This window comes from Pezoporus flaviventris, unplaced genomic scaffold (genome assembly GCF_033815535.1).
Source record: "Pezoporus flaviventris isolate CSIRO_AGI_PZ_B2104156 unplaced genomic scaffold, CSIRO_AGI_Pfla_v1 ptg000002l, whole genome shotgun sequence".
Taxonomy (NCBI): Eukaryota; Metazoa; Chordata; class Aves; order Psittaciformes; family Psittacidae; genus Pezoporus; species Pezoporus flaviventris.
In genome coordinates, this window is record NW_026892550.1 from 9,350,651 (window position 1) to 9,367,697 (window position 17,047).

At 38.5% G+C, this 17,047-nt stretch overlaps 1 protein-coding gene across 1 annotated transcript in view; it reads left to right on the forward strand.

Moving 5' to 3' along the window:
• Positions 1 to 17,047, forward strand: part of PPP2R2C (protein phosphatase 2 regulatory subunit Bgamma) — a 201,242-nt gene that overhangs the window by 33,548 nt on the left and 150,647 nt on the right. The window lies entirely within an intron of this gene.

Below are 17,047 nucleotides of genomic sequence, written 5' to 3' on the forward strand. Positions count from 1 at the left end.
CCTATCTTTAACCTTCATTTTATTATGGAAAATTAATTAGAAGGTTCTGGAGAGGAAATGGGGACTGACTGGGGTCTTTATTTTTTGCGGCCTATTTAGCTTTGAAAGCATGAATTAAAGTATTTTCCTAATATTCATAAAGAAATCTGTCCTCTCATTCTCCTGGTCTGGTGATTACAAAACAAAAGCCCAGACTGCATGGCTTCAGCCTGTATAATGGAACAAACAGCAGCTATGTCTTTACTGTGTCAGCTGAAAAGAAGCATGAAGATTTTAAGCAATGCAACATGAGAGGTACTGAGTCACAAAAGTCTTTTTAAAACAAAAATGTTGGTATTCACCATATTTGGAAGCTGGAAGCAGTATAAAACAGTGAGAGCTAATATGATAGGATCTCACTCCAGCTATAGGGTTGAGTGGAGATTTAATCAGAAAAATGAAGTAGTCTAATATAATTTAGGTTGAGCTAAAAAGGAATACAGTTACTACTTACATACTCTTAACTTATTTTAGGTAACTGAAATTGCATGTTAATTTTTCATCCTCTTACTTAAAATGTAATTGTCCCTGTTTGAAGAAGTTTACAAACCCATTAGTAGCACTGTTCCAGTCTTATTACCATACACAGGTAGGAAGTCTTTCTGTTTTCACCTGACATGGCACCTCCCTCACAGCTTGAGTCCTTGGTATGAGGTGGTGTGTCACAGATTGATAACCACAGAACGAGTGGAGAACAGAATGCCTGGACAGTTATTTTATGAGAAGATCGGGAATTATGACTTTATAATCTTCCATCTTGCTATTTTGGAGAGAAGCCATGTTTACTGCCTTTACAGTCAGCATTAGAATAGCAAATTAAGCTTTCAGCCATAACTTGTAGAGCTGCTGGGAGAGCAGGTTAATAGTAAGGTTGCAAAAGACAAGCCTGAACCTGAAGAGATGAGAATCCTGGCTGGAAATAAATGTTGATTATGTGGGCTTTGCACTGAATATCAGTGTCTAATGGTGAGTCAAGGCTGAAGAGAATGGACACAATTACTTATTTGGTATTTCTTTTACCAGTACCTGCAGACCAACTTAAGCAGGAGGCGTGTGTGTTTGAAATCTTGTTCTTTGCAGAGAACAGTGACAGGCAGCATTAGAGAAAATGCTGAGGTTTGTGCAGAAACATATTTTAATATAAAATCTGTTTCTTCTTCTTCTTGTTATTAATTTTTAGGTAAACTTATTCAACTTCAGCGTTAGCCTCCTGGAATCAAATTAGGAAGTGTTTTATTTCATTCCAATTGTGACAGTTTTATACTTAAGTTGCAGTGTTTGCTTTGGCTCAAATGTATATTATATTTTACTTACCTATGTGAGCTTTTATTTTTTTCTTATAATTTATAATTCAGGTCCTTTATATCCCCATAATCTTTATTCTCTGTGAGTCTATTTTTCTCCTGCCATTCTCCTTCCTCTTTCAACTCCTCACAGCTCTTAGTGTTCCAGAGCTCAGTACCATAATGGTTTAAAAAATTACAGAGTGGATGCTAAGTGTTCACAGTACAGAAAAAGGAAAAAATACAGGGAAGTATTTGTTAATGAACACTTCTGATAAATTGTTAAAATCAAAACATTTCCAAGTTTCTCTCTATATAGAACAACTGCAGTGAAATGCTGTGAATTTTGCAGATATTGTGAGAAAAGAATTTAAGGCAAATGTACTGGTCTGTCATCTTGCATACACTGCAAACCAAAACATCACTGGGAACTTACTGTATAGCTATTGATTTTGTTCCAGTTCTGTGCTAGCTGAGGGGATTGTCGTCTTGTTAACAGTGGCACATATCTTTTTGCCTTAATCACTGCCGTTTTGATCAATATTTTTCTGTACTGAATAGGAGTTCATCTCAGGTAACACACTTCAATTAAGGCTTCGTGCAGGAGATCACAACTATCTGTTCCTGTTCTACCTGCCTCAACTGATGGGCTACAGTGGGGGAAATAATTCTGGAAAATTATTTGTCCCCTGTGAAGAGGTTACATCTAGTGGGTTGCCTAGGAAAACTGTAGCTGCCCCATCCCTGGCAGTGTTCAAGACCAGGTTGGACGGGGCTTGGAGCAACCTGTTCTAGTGGAAGGTGTCCCTAGCGGAGTGGTGTCATCTCTGGAGGCCTTCTAGTGGAAGGTGTGCTCTCTGGAGGTCTGTGCAATTTACATGCCCACTCTTTCAGTCTTTGAGTTTTCAGCTGTTAATGGGTTAAGAGATGCCCAATCTCCTGATGGTTTGTGTGTGATGTACAAACTGGTTCGGTCAACAGCTGAACTGAATTTGTGAATTTGCTTTTCACTGTTTACAGAACAGTTATCAGCTCTCAAATACTGTTTGTATTCGATAGAGTCAGGTCAGTATCTGGAGGTGTCTCCATTTTCCTTTATGAATACCTTGTGCTATTCACCTTTGATTTATAGCTGTTTTAATTTTTTACTTGGATTCCTGTCTTCTTTGTTATTTCTCACCTTTTAAAATTAATTAAAAAGAAAATGTAGTGCAAGACAGTAAGCTTTCAGAATGGAGATTCCAAGCTTTTCTAATCTAAAGTTTTCTAAGCCTACGTTTTCAGACTTTGAATTAGCTGGTTGTTTTCTGCAACTGTTTAAAACTTGGTTTCAAATGTCACAGCAGGTAATTTCTCTTTTGGAAGAGATTTCTTGTTGGCCTTTTTAATTTATGTGTGTTAAAACACAGTAATTGAAAATGCTCTTGTATTTCCCCACTATACTGGAAAAATGTTTCTTAATAATGTGATACACCTTCAAAGACTAGTAACCCAATGATTTTTCTCTCTTATTTTGATACTACTCCTGAATCTTAACTGGTTTGGTGCAAAGTATCTCGTGTGAAGCTTGTTTCAGGGTACTGAGCCTCTTCTTTTAATGTGTTTAGGCCTTCTCAAAATACTTTTGCAGTTTTCATGCCATACACAGTTGTGGTTTTCCTATTTTTACCATTACTTTTCTGTATCTTTATTGTGACTCTTGTGTAGGATTGCTAAGTGCTCATGTTATTTATGCTTTGGAAGTTCAGACATCAAGCCTGAAGTTCAGACCAAGCCTTTCTGCCAAGCCATGGCAAAATGAGAAAAGTGGTAACAATCAAAGGAGCAAAATGGCCAACCAGAGGTTAGGGATGAATTTAATACTAAGGATTTATATTTTTTTTTTATTAAAAGCAAGTCGTAAATTAATTTGTTTGGAAAGTAAACTTCCTTTAATATTGAGGGATTAGTTGTGGCGTCCTAGGTGAGGAAAGAAAGATTCATTGCTATTTTACACCTCTGAGAACTGAATCAGTCATCTTTAAAGCAAATAGCGTATTTTTTATTAACTTTTATTAACTTTGAGTAATGTTGAATCAGTCATTTACTGCTGTTCTGTAGTCACTGGGGAAATAAACCTGCTTTCTGTTAGGTACAGCATTTTCTGAAGCCGGCCTCTGCTGACATCATCCTCGACAACTTACTTTTCCTGCCACCAATGTATAAGGACAGGTATTAACTGTAGGTATTAACTTCTTGCTTTTAACTCATTGCCTATTTTATGTACAATAAAATGTATTCCAAGTTTGAGACATGTCTTAGGGCATCAGGAGTTCAGATCCAGGGAAAGCAGAATTTTATGGTGATTTTTGTGCTGAAACATAAGGGTTTTCTTCCTCACATAATTAATTCATTAATTTGCTATAGATAACAGTGTGCCTTTGTGTGTTTATTTTTAGTTAAACTATTACCAATGTGTGGGTATGCTTTGACCTTGCTTCTGTATAGGGAAGGAATGTATAGGAAGGGTTATGATCTTGCCTTGAGCTCCTAGCTCATGCTGAGCTGAGGGCGCAGCTGGAGCTGTGTTTAAGAAACAGTACTAGTAAACAGAAAGGACCATGACTTCTGCTTTGGCTCTGAAGCTAAGAAACATAAAGATTTGCATCCATACAATTCTTCTACTCCCAGAGCGAAGCTGGTTGATGTCCCTGGCCCATGCTATCCCTGAGCCATTTCCAGGCACTGTGTAGGAGAGCACTAGCTGCAAAGACAAAAACCATTCCGGCAGCTGTATTAACTGCTTAAAGGAAAAGAAATTGCACACCAGCATCCGGACCCATACTCTGCCTCTTTATCTTAGCACTGTAAACAAAGCCACAGTGTCTCCATGGTGCCAGTTTGGTTTGACCCCACACTGCTCTCTTGATGTGATAATTTAGCTTCTGCGCTTCCTTTTGAAGTAGTTCCCTTCAAGAGAAAACCAGGCACAGCAAGTGGTATAGTGTATTCAAGATCTGCTTTAGGCAGTACAGATGTTAACCATGCCAAGTTTGACTGTGCTTCAGCATTCTCCCAGCAGTATCTTCGTATGCCCCAGCCTGACCTACTTTATACACGTGCTGTTGGCATCATGCTCTGATTTTGGTGTGCTGCAACACTTTATCAGCATTTCAAGCACTTCAAACTGAAAAAAAACCCCAACAAAATAGTCTTTACGGTCACTGTATGTAGCCCAGAGGATTGACAAGTGAAGTGCTGTACAATGTGTACACACATTTAGTCTATTTGAAACATGGATGTGAACCACCCCCGTTGTGCAATAGGACACGAGACTGTGTTTCTGGCCTACAGACATGACAGAGGTGTACTGCTGATCATACCACGTTTCTGGATGAAGCAAGCTGTTCTTGCTAACAGCCAGCATGTGTTCCAGTGTTGCCATCTCTTACTGAATGTTGTGATGTACTGATGTTCAGAATTCAATGCCCTAACTGATCTTGTATTGAAAAAAACACTACATTAAACTCTGAGATACTATTTTTAAAAAAAAAATTAATTTCAAAAAATGTAACACCCCCCGACCCCCCGATTTTCTATTTTCTGATTTAAATGTATAAATATATGTTAGGCTAAAAGTGTTTGTGCGTAAGTATCCCAATACACTATTAAGAATGCTCTGATAGAGAACATTTTGTGGACCTTCTGGCCAGTACTTTTCAGGTGCTCAAGAACAACTGGATACATTCATGGAAGAAGGATCTGTCAGAGACTGAAATCCAAAAGCTGTGTTCTGAGGTAGTCCCTGACCTACAAATTGCTGGAGCCCAGGAGAGGACTGTATGCTGCCCCTGTTCTTTGTATTCCTCTGAGGCTGCTGTTCCTGACAGGATGCTGAGAGCCTTTGAGCACATGTGGCTGTTTTTATGTTCGTGTTTGCCGATCCCAATAATACCTTTTCATGCGCAAACATATTCAATCTTGTTTGAATAAAGGGAGTAAGAGCTGCTAAAAAAAAGAACCTGCTGCAAATAAAGAGTAAATTCTGAATATGCATCCTGTTGACATTGTCCTTTGCAGAGCCAGAAACTTTACCATGCCACAGCAGTATTATGTAAGAGGATAGTGGTGCATAAATGTTGCTGCCAAGCATAAAAATATCATATCATTGTTCCTTAAGGCTGATCTGCTGAAAGACACAAATAGGAAATGACTGTGGAATGGGAATGCAACAGTAAAAGAAGCATATTAAAGAACTAGCACAGTTTGGTTATATGCAGGTGGTGGTACAGGCCTTTTCTTCTTTTTGCATGTTTTTCAATGGAAACGGGGAGTAAGGAATTTTTATATTAATTTATTCATTAGATATATTGGCAATTAAAATGGAGGGTGTGTGTCTAGAGCAGTTAGCTAGGAAGGCAGCAAAAGGGCTGGCACAAGAAGCCAGAGGAATCCTTGTTTTCTGTCTAGAATAGAAAGGACATCCCATGGCTATCACCATCCACATGCTAACTTTCTGCATGATACCAATAATAGGAACAACAATTTTAGCTTGCAATTGATAATCACTTTTACAATATTTATGGATTTTATTTGTACATCAGTTGTGATTACAAGAAAATTGAGAACCATGACAAAACTGTTCTTTCCTCTGCTGCATCATTTATATGTTGAAAAAACACTTCTTCATGCCTTACTGAGCATATTGTAACTCTAGAAGGAAATGGCATTTGAGTTACATTTGTGGGCTTAAGTATAAACTGTTTTGGTTTATAGATTTCAATTGATCTTGGCAGCTCCTTGCCTTTCTGTTACTGAGGCTTTATGAATATAAGTTACTGGTTTTCTGCTCAAATGATTTTCTGCTTAAAAGTCAGAGGCTTGCTGGTATATCACCTTATGCTTTAATAGTACTGTCGTGATGTGGATTACTGATTTTGTATTTTTGAGCATGTTTCCTGAACACCTTTTCCATTCCTTGTATAGTGGTAATTTGCTTAATGAGCAGTTGTTTTTACAGTTGCTAAACTCATCCTTTCATAGCATCTATTGGTTGTTGAAGTGGTGCTTTTGCTTTTTTTTCCAGTTTTTGTGACCTGACTGTATCTCTTGAGTATTGCTATGGTAATAACTTCTATTTTCTTTATCTGCTGTATGTATTAATTTTAGTCTGTACTGATTTTAGCTATAACAGAAAGAACTAGAACAGAAGCACTGACCTATTTGTATTGTGTTAGATAATACACATCTTCAGTATAAAGTAAGGTGCATCTTCAAAATGGGTCATGTCCTGAAATCCTGACTAAAGTTTACTTGAAGTTCAGCATATTTTTAAAAATGAGAGCTGGAAGCCTCACTAACATGATATGAACGTGAGAAATTCACCTATAACTGCATTGTCAGTTCATAAATGGCACAGAAGTATTTTAAAAGTTAATTGAGGGTCTGTTCTTTTTGATTTGTCCCTAAAATTTCTGCATTTCTAAGTACTTTTCCTCAATCCTATTTAGGTGATGAGGCAAAAAAGCCAACTCCTAAATCTGTGCATACAGTAAAGAGCTCAGATTTTTCTACAATATTAGGTAATGTTCAGTTGCATAATATGTGCAACTTTACCTACGTACTTTAAATGTGTAACATTCCATATAGTGTTTAATGTTGATGGTGCCATTCAAATGATTTCTCCATAACATTCCAAAAGCGTAGCTGATTTTGAACAAGGGTTGATAAATTTGTAGATATAATTTTGTCTTTTAAATGTGGGAAGTTTATTAGGGACACTACATAAACAGTATTAGTAGGTTAGTGTTCTGTCTATCCTCGCAATACTAATTTATGATTTATTTATTGTTAGGTCCTGTATCTTTTCTCCTTTAAAATTTCTTCATGCAAAAGGCATTCCTGGGAAACCTGGAGGCACTTTCTTCAACTGTGGTGCTTACATTAAGAAGGGAAAATAACTTTTGAGTTCTTTTGTTTAGCTGTTTTCTATAGCTGTGTAGGCTTGTCATGACAAAAATGTGTCATGGTTTGCTCTGGCTTTTTCATTAAGTTCCCAGTGAACTGTAAATCCAGGTTCAAATGAGTTATTGAGTTGGTCATAAAATCTAAATTTATCTTGTGTCCTTCACCTTTGCACTGAACACTGGAATATCCAAAGACTCTTACTGAAAGAGTCAGGTTTCCATTGCTTATTTATTCTAAATCTTCTCTTGAAAATATTAGGTACATTCAACTGTACCTTGTGCCACTTTAAAAAAAGCTTTAAAGTGTATTTTATGTTTGATTTTTCCTTTGTATTTTTTATATTATTAGATATTTATATTCTATTAATATCTATTTTCTTCAATATAGTTCTTTTTATAATTACTGGTCTAGAAATAGATGTGAAAGTTGGGAAGGCTAGGTCTGAGAGAATCTGGCTATGTAGTAAAGATCATCTCCAGCCTTAGATGGCCTAATGTCTTAATGGCAAATACATGAAGATACTTATGAGCTCTTTTATTGCATGGTTGTGTTGTCTATTTTTAGCATCATTTTTCAGAGTTGGTATTAGTTTCTGTAGAAATATAATGCAGCTCTACTGGGATCTTTTTTCTGTCTTGCATTATAAATTATGATTTGGTGCTGAAAAGATCTTATTAAAAGTTTTTTATATACTGGATATCCTCCTTTAAAAACATGTAGTGTGGTTGAGCTGCACAGAGTTTGTGTTTCAGACTTTGTTGTAGTTTTTGTTGTTCTTAGAAGGAATGAAATTACAAATTTTACATCTTATTATCTATAGGAATTTTTCCAATTATACTCTCAAAATAAGCAGCTGTGCTGCTCTTACAGCTTTATTCCATCTTGGTTCTCTTTTTGAGCTGGGGATGTGCCCAGAAAAACACTTGAATTTTATAAATGTGGGATTAATGCCAAGTGTGCCAAAGCAGATGCTCGTTTGTACAAGAACAAAGCGAGAAGGGCCCCAATCATGCATAATCTGATCCATGCAAGATTCCTATAAAATCAGTCTGCTTCAAGAGGGAGTCCTTTGGGAAATTGGTGAAGGTCTGTGTGAAATAAGGGATGGGATCAAGTCCATGGTGTGGAGCCTCAGTCTTTTTGTAAAGTGCTGCTTTGCAGTGATAAAACAGATAAAAACTTGGGTGCAGAATGCTGCCAAAATCTGGTGTAAAAAGTAGGACAAAGTGCCCATCAGCATCATAGAATTACAATTGCTCTGTTGTGGCACAGTTTTAAAATAAGTTTGCATTGAGAATCTTTTATTCCTACTGAGAACTAACATTGAGTAAAGTGATTCACCTTTTTTTTGACAAACCAAGTAATTAGGGCTATTTCCCATAAACCAGAGTGTTTAGAGCAAGGTCAGTTTTTATAGTGATTACTTGTCTGTTTGAGTACAGTTCACAGCTCTTGACCGTAGAAATTTTTCTGACAGTCTTGCTAGGGAAGAAATATTCTTCTTGGAACATTACTTCAAGATTTAAACTGAAGACTTCTAAACTGTTTGATCTGGAGACCTTTAATAGCTTTATGAAGAGTCTGCATAATTTAACAGAAGTCTGTTGAGCAACAGAGATCAGTGGCGGCACTTTGGGTGAAGAGATGACCAAATCGGTCAACTTATGCTGGGGACCCACTGGCTTTTGATGCAGTCGTCTTACTACTTTTTCTTCGATGTGCTTTACACCAGTGAAGGGCTTCACACTGCTTTTTCTTATCAGCTGTGATGTGGTTAAATTGTGTGCCCTAGATGAAAACCTAATTTGCACATATATTTTGCTTGGGCAGTATTTCCAATTTCTATTCTGTGGATGGGCTTTCGGAAGCCATTTCCTTTGATAAGGCTCCTACCACAACAAAAGAAAATCCTACCAAGAAGAAAATTGATTGGCCTGGCCCTGATGCTTGCTTTAGCAAGTGTCACTGAGAAGCTGCTGGGAGTGAAGAGGAATGGAGGAAAGACAAGATCTTGTGACAAATAATATAAGAGTGAGATAAATAGCTTATGAACATCTTGATAAGTAATAACATAAAACTTGAGACACCTACATGTTGTGCTACACAGAAGTGTGCCAAAAGATCCTGGATGTTGTGTGTACCAGTTGTTACCATCAGAATCCTCTGTGTGAAGGTAACAGGCTGAGCGTGTGGCTTTAGATCCCCATACAGAATTGACCATGATTAAATAAATACAATTTGCCATTCAAAGGTAGATCAATTGCATTAATTTTCTATATGATAAGAAAGGGTAGCAGGAGCAGTTGGCTGCTAATTATGAATAAAGACATAGCCTTTCTTAACCAAGCAGTCTTTAATTTTGAGTGTTTATTTTAGGGATTAAGCTGGAAAGGGTTTGGAAGCAAGCCAAGTGTCAGGGGTGTTACTGTTTTAGTTTATCACAGCATCCAGTCCAAAGGACGGACCTGAGTCTTCCTGCACTTCTAAAGCAAATCCAAGTGGTTTCTTAGGTTTTGTCAATCTACCTATTCCCTTTTTATATTCCTTTTTTATATTACCCAGCCAATTTTTGATGGAAAACTTCCCATCCCCTGTTAACTGTACTATCAGAAGGAAAAGATGTCAGAATCGTGTTAGCTTTAGTTTTAGGGTTTATGTGATTTGTAATGTTAGCAGCATATGGTTTACTTGTCTTGTAAATTGTATTTGTGAGAAGATGTTATCTCCTGACCCTGCAAAGCTGAGAAGAATGATCTGAAGTGTGAGGCCTGTGAAAGATACAATTCACTATGAAGAGTGAATAAAAATCTGAGGTTGCTTAAAATGATACGGTGTAACCCATAATTGCTAGGTATTGTTGGAGAATAAAAATAAAGAAGCAAAGCCAGAGCAAAATTCAACAACCATGTGTTTAAATTCTGAGAAATAATACTTTTAAATAGCAATATATGTATATATGGGGGTTGGATTAGATGACCTTTAAAGGTTCCTTCCATCCAAACCATTCTATGATTAGTGTTTTAAATAATGCTCACTGAGGGTTTTTTGGTTTTCTTTTGTGTTTTTAAATACAGTTTTTAATTAGCAGCTACACATGCCATTCGATACCATCAAATTGGTCTCTTATTTTGGTACAGACTAAGTAATTAATGATTCATCTGTTCTTATAGCTAACCAATTTATATTTTATGTTGCCAGCTGGTTTATGATATGTCAAAAGATACAGGGAAAGGTATCATGGGTGCACTACATTAAAAATGCCGGGTTTCTCTATTGGTGCATAGCTACAAACTAATCAGAAAGTGGAATTATGACCTTGCATTACTGAAGCTATTATGAAAACTGCATGTTTTTAAAATGATGACAAACAGCATGTAAATAAGCAAAGATAAAAGCACTTAGTGGTGGCATTTCCACAAATTAGTGGAGCTTTATATAACTGGAAATGAAGCATTAAGTTACTTAGCAATGTTATTTTTACCAGCCCCCTTAACTGGATCATCAATGTCATACGTTGGAGGTACTGATATTACTGGGTGTTCTCTTTAATTTTATCATTTTTATTGTGTCAGCTTTTATTATCATTAACTTGGTTCAAAGACTCAATTGTGTCCCAGCAGGATTTCAGATTATTCTTCAAATTACAGCAATTTGTCATGATGTCAATGTTTTTTAACCTATAACCCTAGGTTACCTACAGAGTCTGCAGAGCCCAGGTTTTGCCTGCCATGGATTCAATTTATATTGTATGTAAACAATTACAGTGCTTCACAAATAAACAAAAGGCAGCCAAAGTCAAAACGAAGGGTCAAAGTCAAGCTTGTTGCAAATCCATTCTAACTGGATATTTTTTCCCAAATGAGATACAGGCAGTGCAATAGAGTCAGCTCTTTACTGTAAAATGGAGTGGGTTAGACTCTGGTTAATGGTAGAAACTCTGGTGGCAGCAACAGAATTTAGAAGAATCACTGTTATGACTCGTGCTTCATGTTTCATGATGTCTGACAGTAAAAGTGTTCTGGAGTTTTAATGGTATTATAAGAGAGAGACAAGAAAAGTGATCTTGAAGCTGAAAGAATGTTCTATTTCAGGGATGCCCAAAGCTGGGGAAGAGAAAGGAAGAGAGTGACTCTTCATCCCCTGGTAGCTCATGGGACATCACCAGCTTTTGATGCTGGGGATGGGTATGGGTAAAAGCTCTGGATCTGCCCTGCTACCTATAATGGCCAGAGCTGTCTTACAGGACACAGCTGTGCTGATGCTTACCAGCCCAGGCAAGCTGTAGGGCAACTCAGTTGCAGAGTTGAGGTTAGAACAAATTTACCATCTTCACAAACTGTAGTGAACAGTGTTTCATGCAAAAAGACTATTCCTTCAGAAGCTTGAGATTTAGGAGACCTGGCTGTAGGAAATCAGTTGCAGTAAAGTGAAATCTTAGTAAATCCTTGTTATGGTGGATGCCCTGTCTGTGGTCAAGGGTCATGCTGCCAAAGTGAGAGTGAAGAACTGAAGCTCAGAGGAGACCCAGTAAATAGAAGTGATAGACTCAGGTTTCTTGGAGCATTAGAACTTTTATCAAATTGTTTTGGCAAGAAGGGAAAAAAACAGAAGAAGAAAGCTTTCTGTGGAAGCCTTGAATAGAACAGAATAAGCTGAAAATGGTTTTATTATCAAAAATATCTGCAGATAAAAATAGCTAGTTTAGTGAATGCAGAGGCTGAATGTGGCTGCTGTGCAAAATGGGGTGGGGGGAGGATGGGTCGGATTGACAAAAAGCTGGTTCATCTGCTTCCAGACCCCCAACTTTTAGGGCTGTAGCTGTTGTTAAGAGGCTCTGCCTCCTTGGGATAGTGAGAGCCCTTCTCCCCAAAGCCTTCAGGCTCAAACCCCACTTCTGCCTGGCTAAAAGAGACCACAGAGACTGCAGTTCTGAAGGGTTGTTTTATAAATATGAAGTAGAGATCAACCCTTTGTGTTCTCAGACTCACCATCACTATAAGCAAGTAGCTAGTGAAAAGCTTGCATTTAGAAAGGGATTTGGTTAGCCACAGTGTTGTTAAAGAACTTCAGTTAAGCTGTGGGGTCAAATGGCTTTTGTATTTTCTGTTTTCCTTACCAATACATACAAATAGATAGATAGCTTACTGTGCTTTCTCTGAAATGCTGTTGTATTAAGTTACTGGTTTATTTATGTTTTTTCTGGTGAACTTGAAATGCTCACATCTGTCAGTTACATTGGAGCAAATGAAAGACAAATCTTCTTGGTTTGTTATAGATAAAATGAATAATTAAGAAGCTGCTCTTAATTACTTTCCAAGGAGTCATAGGAGTTACAGTTCTAAGTGTGTTACCAAGGAAGTCATTAGATTAAATTTCTTTAAATGGAACTATGCAGAATGCATACTGCTAGAGGTTTCTGCCACATTTTATTTGAAAGAATCTTTTATAATCTGATTGTATCTGGTTAAAATTCTAAAAAGTGCTTAACTGTTGTAAGGACGGGATTTATGGTTAGATCCTAAACAGGGCTTAGGAATATGCTGAAATACAAATGTGCTAAACACAAATATATGTACTGAAGCTCACATATGTGCTCCCTATATGTGGAAATGACTAAACCTAACTAGGTTGTTCCCATTGGTCCACTGAGTTTCTGAAACAAAGTAGGGAATTATCCTGGAAACTCAAGCCAGGAGTATTTCCTGCATGCATTTAGCACAACAGAAAATACAACTGTATTTCCTTTACATTATGGTTTTGGCACTGTGGGTTAGTGTCTATGGAGGGTGTGTGCAACAGCATTATCTGGCAAGGAAAGAGACTAGTTACACAAGGAGGCAGGATTTTTAACAGTTACACAGGTTGGCAATATTTACGGGCAGAGCAGAGCAATGACAGCTAAGAATCAGTGGTACTTAACTATGGAATAATCAGAACAAGTAAGGATAGCAGGCAATCTCAGCAGTCAAACTGTGAGATAGGTAATGATGAGATAAGCATGGCTGTGGGTGTGTTGATGTAGGAATTCCATAACTAAAGAGATTACATAAATGACTGGATATGAGGAACAGTCTACACTCATTAGCTTATATATAATTTTGTGGTTATGCTAGACACTTTTACTCACAGATATTTAAGCTCCCCCAAAACTTAAGGTACACAAGACCCCTCTCTTGGCCTTACAGCCCACACTCGTGCATGGGGGATTGAAGGACAACCCTCCTGGTGCATCAAGGTTGTTCAGAGTAGTATGCGTCTCTACAACAGTCAGGTTTCTGGGATCTGCAGTGTTGATTCTCTTCTGCTGCACCCACCTTGTTGACTTTTGACTTCGCCTTTATCCACTTAAAACCGTGATGTCCCACAGCTTACTTCCTTGATTTCCCAGACTACCCACCTCTTGTTTTACTACTCTGTTCCAGACCTCAGATCACTGGTCACTGTACCCTTAAGCACAGTGTCTCGAACAGAGGGTCTTCTTCATCCCTCCCCAATGAGTTGTTTTTTGAGGCTTAAAGACATTGGTCTCTTTTCTTTGATTTATAATCATTTTAAGCATACCATTACTGCATTACTTTTCCCATGCTCTGGTCTTTTTGTCATGCTGGCTCAGCAGTTCATTAGTTGAAATTAATTCATTCTGTTACAGACTGTAGATATTTTAAGGCCTAGCATTTATGCTTGCTCAGCAACTGTGTGAGTCCCAGTCTGGCTATAAGTAAGGTTAAAGATAGTTTTGCAGAGTTTAGCGAAATTTGTACCATTAAGCAGCCACCCCTCCCCTTCTTTTTTTGTTAAAGTGGTCATTGACATGCTGGAGCTTGCTTTTGCTTAGCAGACCTTTCTTGTCCAACAGCAAGTTATGCTGGGGCCTTTGGACCTGTGTTAGATGAGGGCTCCTTTTCCCTCTTTGCCAAGCTGAATTTCCTCTTACACACACTTGAGTGCAGCTGTGGTTCCAGATCCTATTTGGGTGACTGTTTCTCTTCTGTGCATAACGTAACTGCAAGTGCAAAAACTTGAACTGACTTCAAGTTCAGCTCAAAAAGCCCACAATTTCATTGCTGTGGTGAGCATCTCAATCACTAAGACACAGATTTGTGTTCTTCATAGTTGGATCATTTCTGGTTCCACGAATACTTCATTTTTTGTTGACACCTGTTGCAGCTGCAGCAGGAAGTATGTAAATGTCCATACCCAGATTTTTTTTTTCTCTTGAAGTAAAATGAAATGATACTGCATTTTCCATATGAGTTATCAGCATGTGATTATGTACTAAGGTAAGAGTGTCCCCCGGTTTCGTCAGGGAATATATTGTGGCACCAACTATTAGGACTATAATCATGTTCAGGCTCTGTATCTTACATCAGCCCGCATGTCTTCTTCATGATCTTGTTTGAGACCTCTAAATCCTAGAAAGGAGCGTATGACCCTTTGTGTTTAGCATTTCAGGGTGCTGATTTTAGGGAGCTTCCTGAGTTGGCAGTTTCCACACTGGATAGGCCAAGAACATTACCCTGCATTCCCAGATTCTGCCTGGGGCCTGGCACCTTTGCTGTTTCCATTGCAACACTTATTTTGTAGGTGTTTAGTCCTTTATTAGGTTGTGAAATCAATTAATAACTTTCTACTTATACTCTGCCTTGTAAGTGTAGTTCAAAACAGTTTAAAATAAGCAACATGAGTTCCTTTAATTAGAACTCACTGTGTCTTGAGCCTCAATAAAAATGATTACTTTTGATGTTTGTGCTTCCTACGGGAGTCTTCTCAGTTGTTACCTTGTAATTCTCTGTTTCCAATGCTAAATCACCTCTGTGATTTGTTCTGTTTTCCTGAAGTTTGATTCCTGCTTGTTGGTATGAGGCTGGAGAACAACATTTAAGTGCATTTGGTGTTTACTGCAACATAACATGGGGTTTCATACTCCTCAAAATGTGGGGTTTAGCATGGCTTGCAAACTTCCTTTTTTGACCCCTACAAATTGATGGGCCCTGAGACTGTCCCCCAGAGGGTGTCGAGATGGATGATGTTGTTGTGATGTCTTGGGAAGTAATCTTTGGGAAAGCCATGGAGATTGGGGAATGTTTTGGAAGACTGGAATAAGACTGACATCACCCCATCTACAAGAACAGGTTAAAGGAGGGTTCAGGAAATTACAGACCCATCAGGCTTACTTCAGTTCCTGGGAAAAGTTATGGAACAAATCCTCCTGGGGGCTGCCACAAGTCAGGTGTAACACATGACTGGGAAAAGCCAGCATGGATTCACCAGTGGCAAATCATGCTTGTCGAACCTGATTGCCTTCTATGACAATGTAACATGCTTGGTTGATGTGGAGCAAGCAGTGGACATGGTCTGCCTGGGCTTCTCCAAGGCTTTTGACATGGCTTCTTACAGCCTCCTCCTAGAGAAACTGATACATTATGTGTCTAGACAATTGATCTGTGTTGTGGTGGGGAACTGTCTGACCTGCTGTACCCAGAGGGTTGTGGCAAGTAGTTCCTTTTCAGGCAGGTGACCTATCACCAGTGAGGTCCCCAAGGGATCGATACTGGGCCCAGAGTGTTTGTAAGTGATCTGGAAGATGGGATCAAATGTACCCTGATAAAGTTTGCCAGTGATACTGAGCTGAATGTGTAGATTTAACTCATGCTGCTGTGGTGAAAAAAGCCAATGGGATGCTGGGCTACATCAGCAAGGACATTAACAGCAGAGGTAGATGTCATTGTCCCGCTCAGTGCTTGTCAGGACACACCTGGAATACTGTGTTCAATTTTGGTCCTCACAAAAAAAATGTGGACAGGCTGGAGGTGTTCCATGGAAGGGCCAAAAGATGATAAAAGTAATGGGAAGCCGTGTGAGGAAAGGCTGAGAGAGCTGGGTTTGTTTAGTCCAGAGAAGAGAAGGCTCAGGGGAGACCTTACCACCGTGTTCCGGTATTTAAAGGGTGGCTACAAAGAATATGGAGTCTCCCTTTTTACAAGGAGTCACATGAAAAAATGAGGGGTGATGGGTACAAGTTACTCGTGGGGAGATTTTGGTTGGACACACGAGGAAAATTTTTCAAAGCAAGAGCAGACAGCTACTGGAATAATCTCCCTGGTGAAGTGGGGGATTCTCCAGCACTGGACACTTTTAAGATTCAACTGGACAGGGTGCTGGGATATCTAGTGTAGGTCATGCTTGCCTAGAAAGGTTGGACCAGATGATCCTTGAGCTCCCTTCCAAACTGCTGCTCTGATTCTAATCTACATTTCTGCTTGCAAATTACCTTTTTTCTCACACTGTTGAATGCTTGTGGTTGTTTTCTTTTAGGATTTTTTCTTTCTTAATAGCTTGAATTTATCTGTAGCTTTTGTGTTAGCAAATGAGTATTATTTCAGAGACTGCAGCTCTTGCAGCAGGTGCAGCATTTTTTACTGTACTTCAGAAGCTCCAGTAATTTAAATATTTGGGTAATCTGGAGGAAAGGCCAACAGCAAAATCATTGTTTATGTTGATGCAATTTGTTGTTGTGAGAGATTTCCTTTCTCTTGAGGCTGTACCAACAATATTGCAGTAGATTTTATGTACAAGAAGAAAATTAGCACTGTATCATTTTCTAGAACAGCTTTTTTGTTCTGCAGTAGTTCCTGATGAAGTTTGGATGGCTGAGGTCTGCAGGTGCTCTGGAATTGCCGGATTAAGGTGTCGTCTTAGTTATCATAGACCAGAGAAATATGAAACTACTCTGTGGTGTAAGGTAAAGCTGGAGAAAAAGCTGTTTGCACTATGCCCAT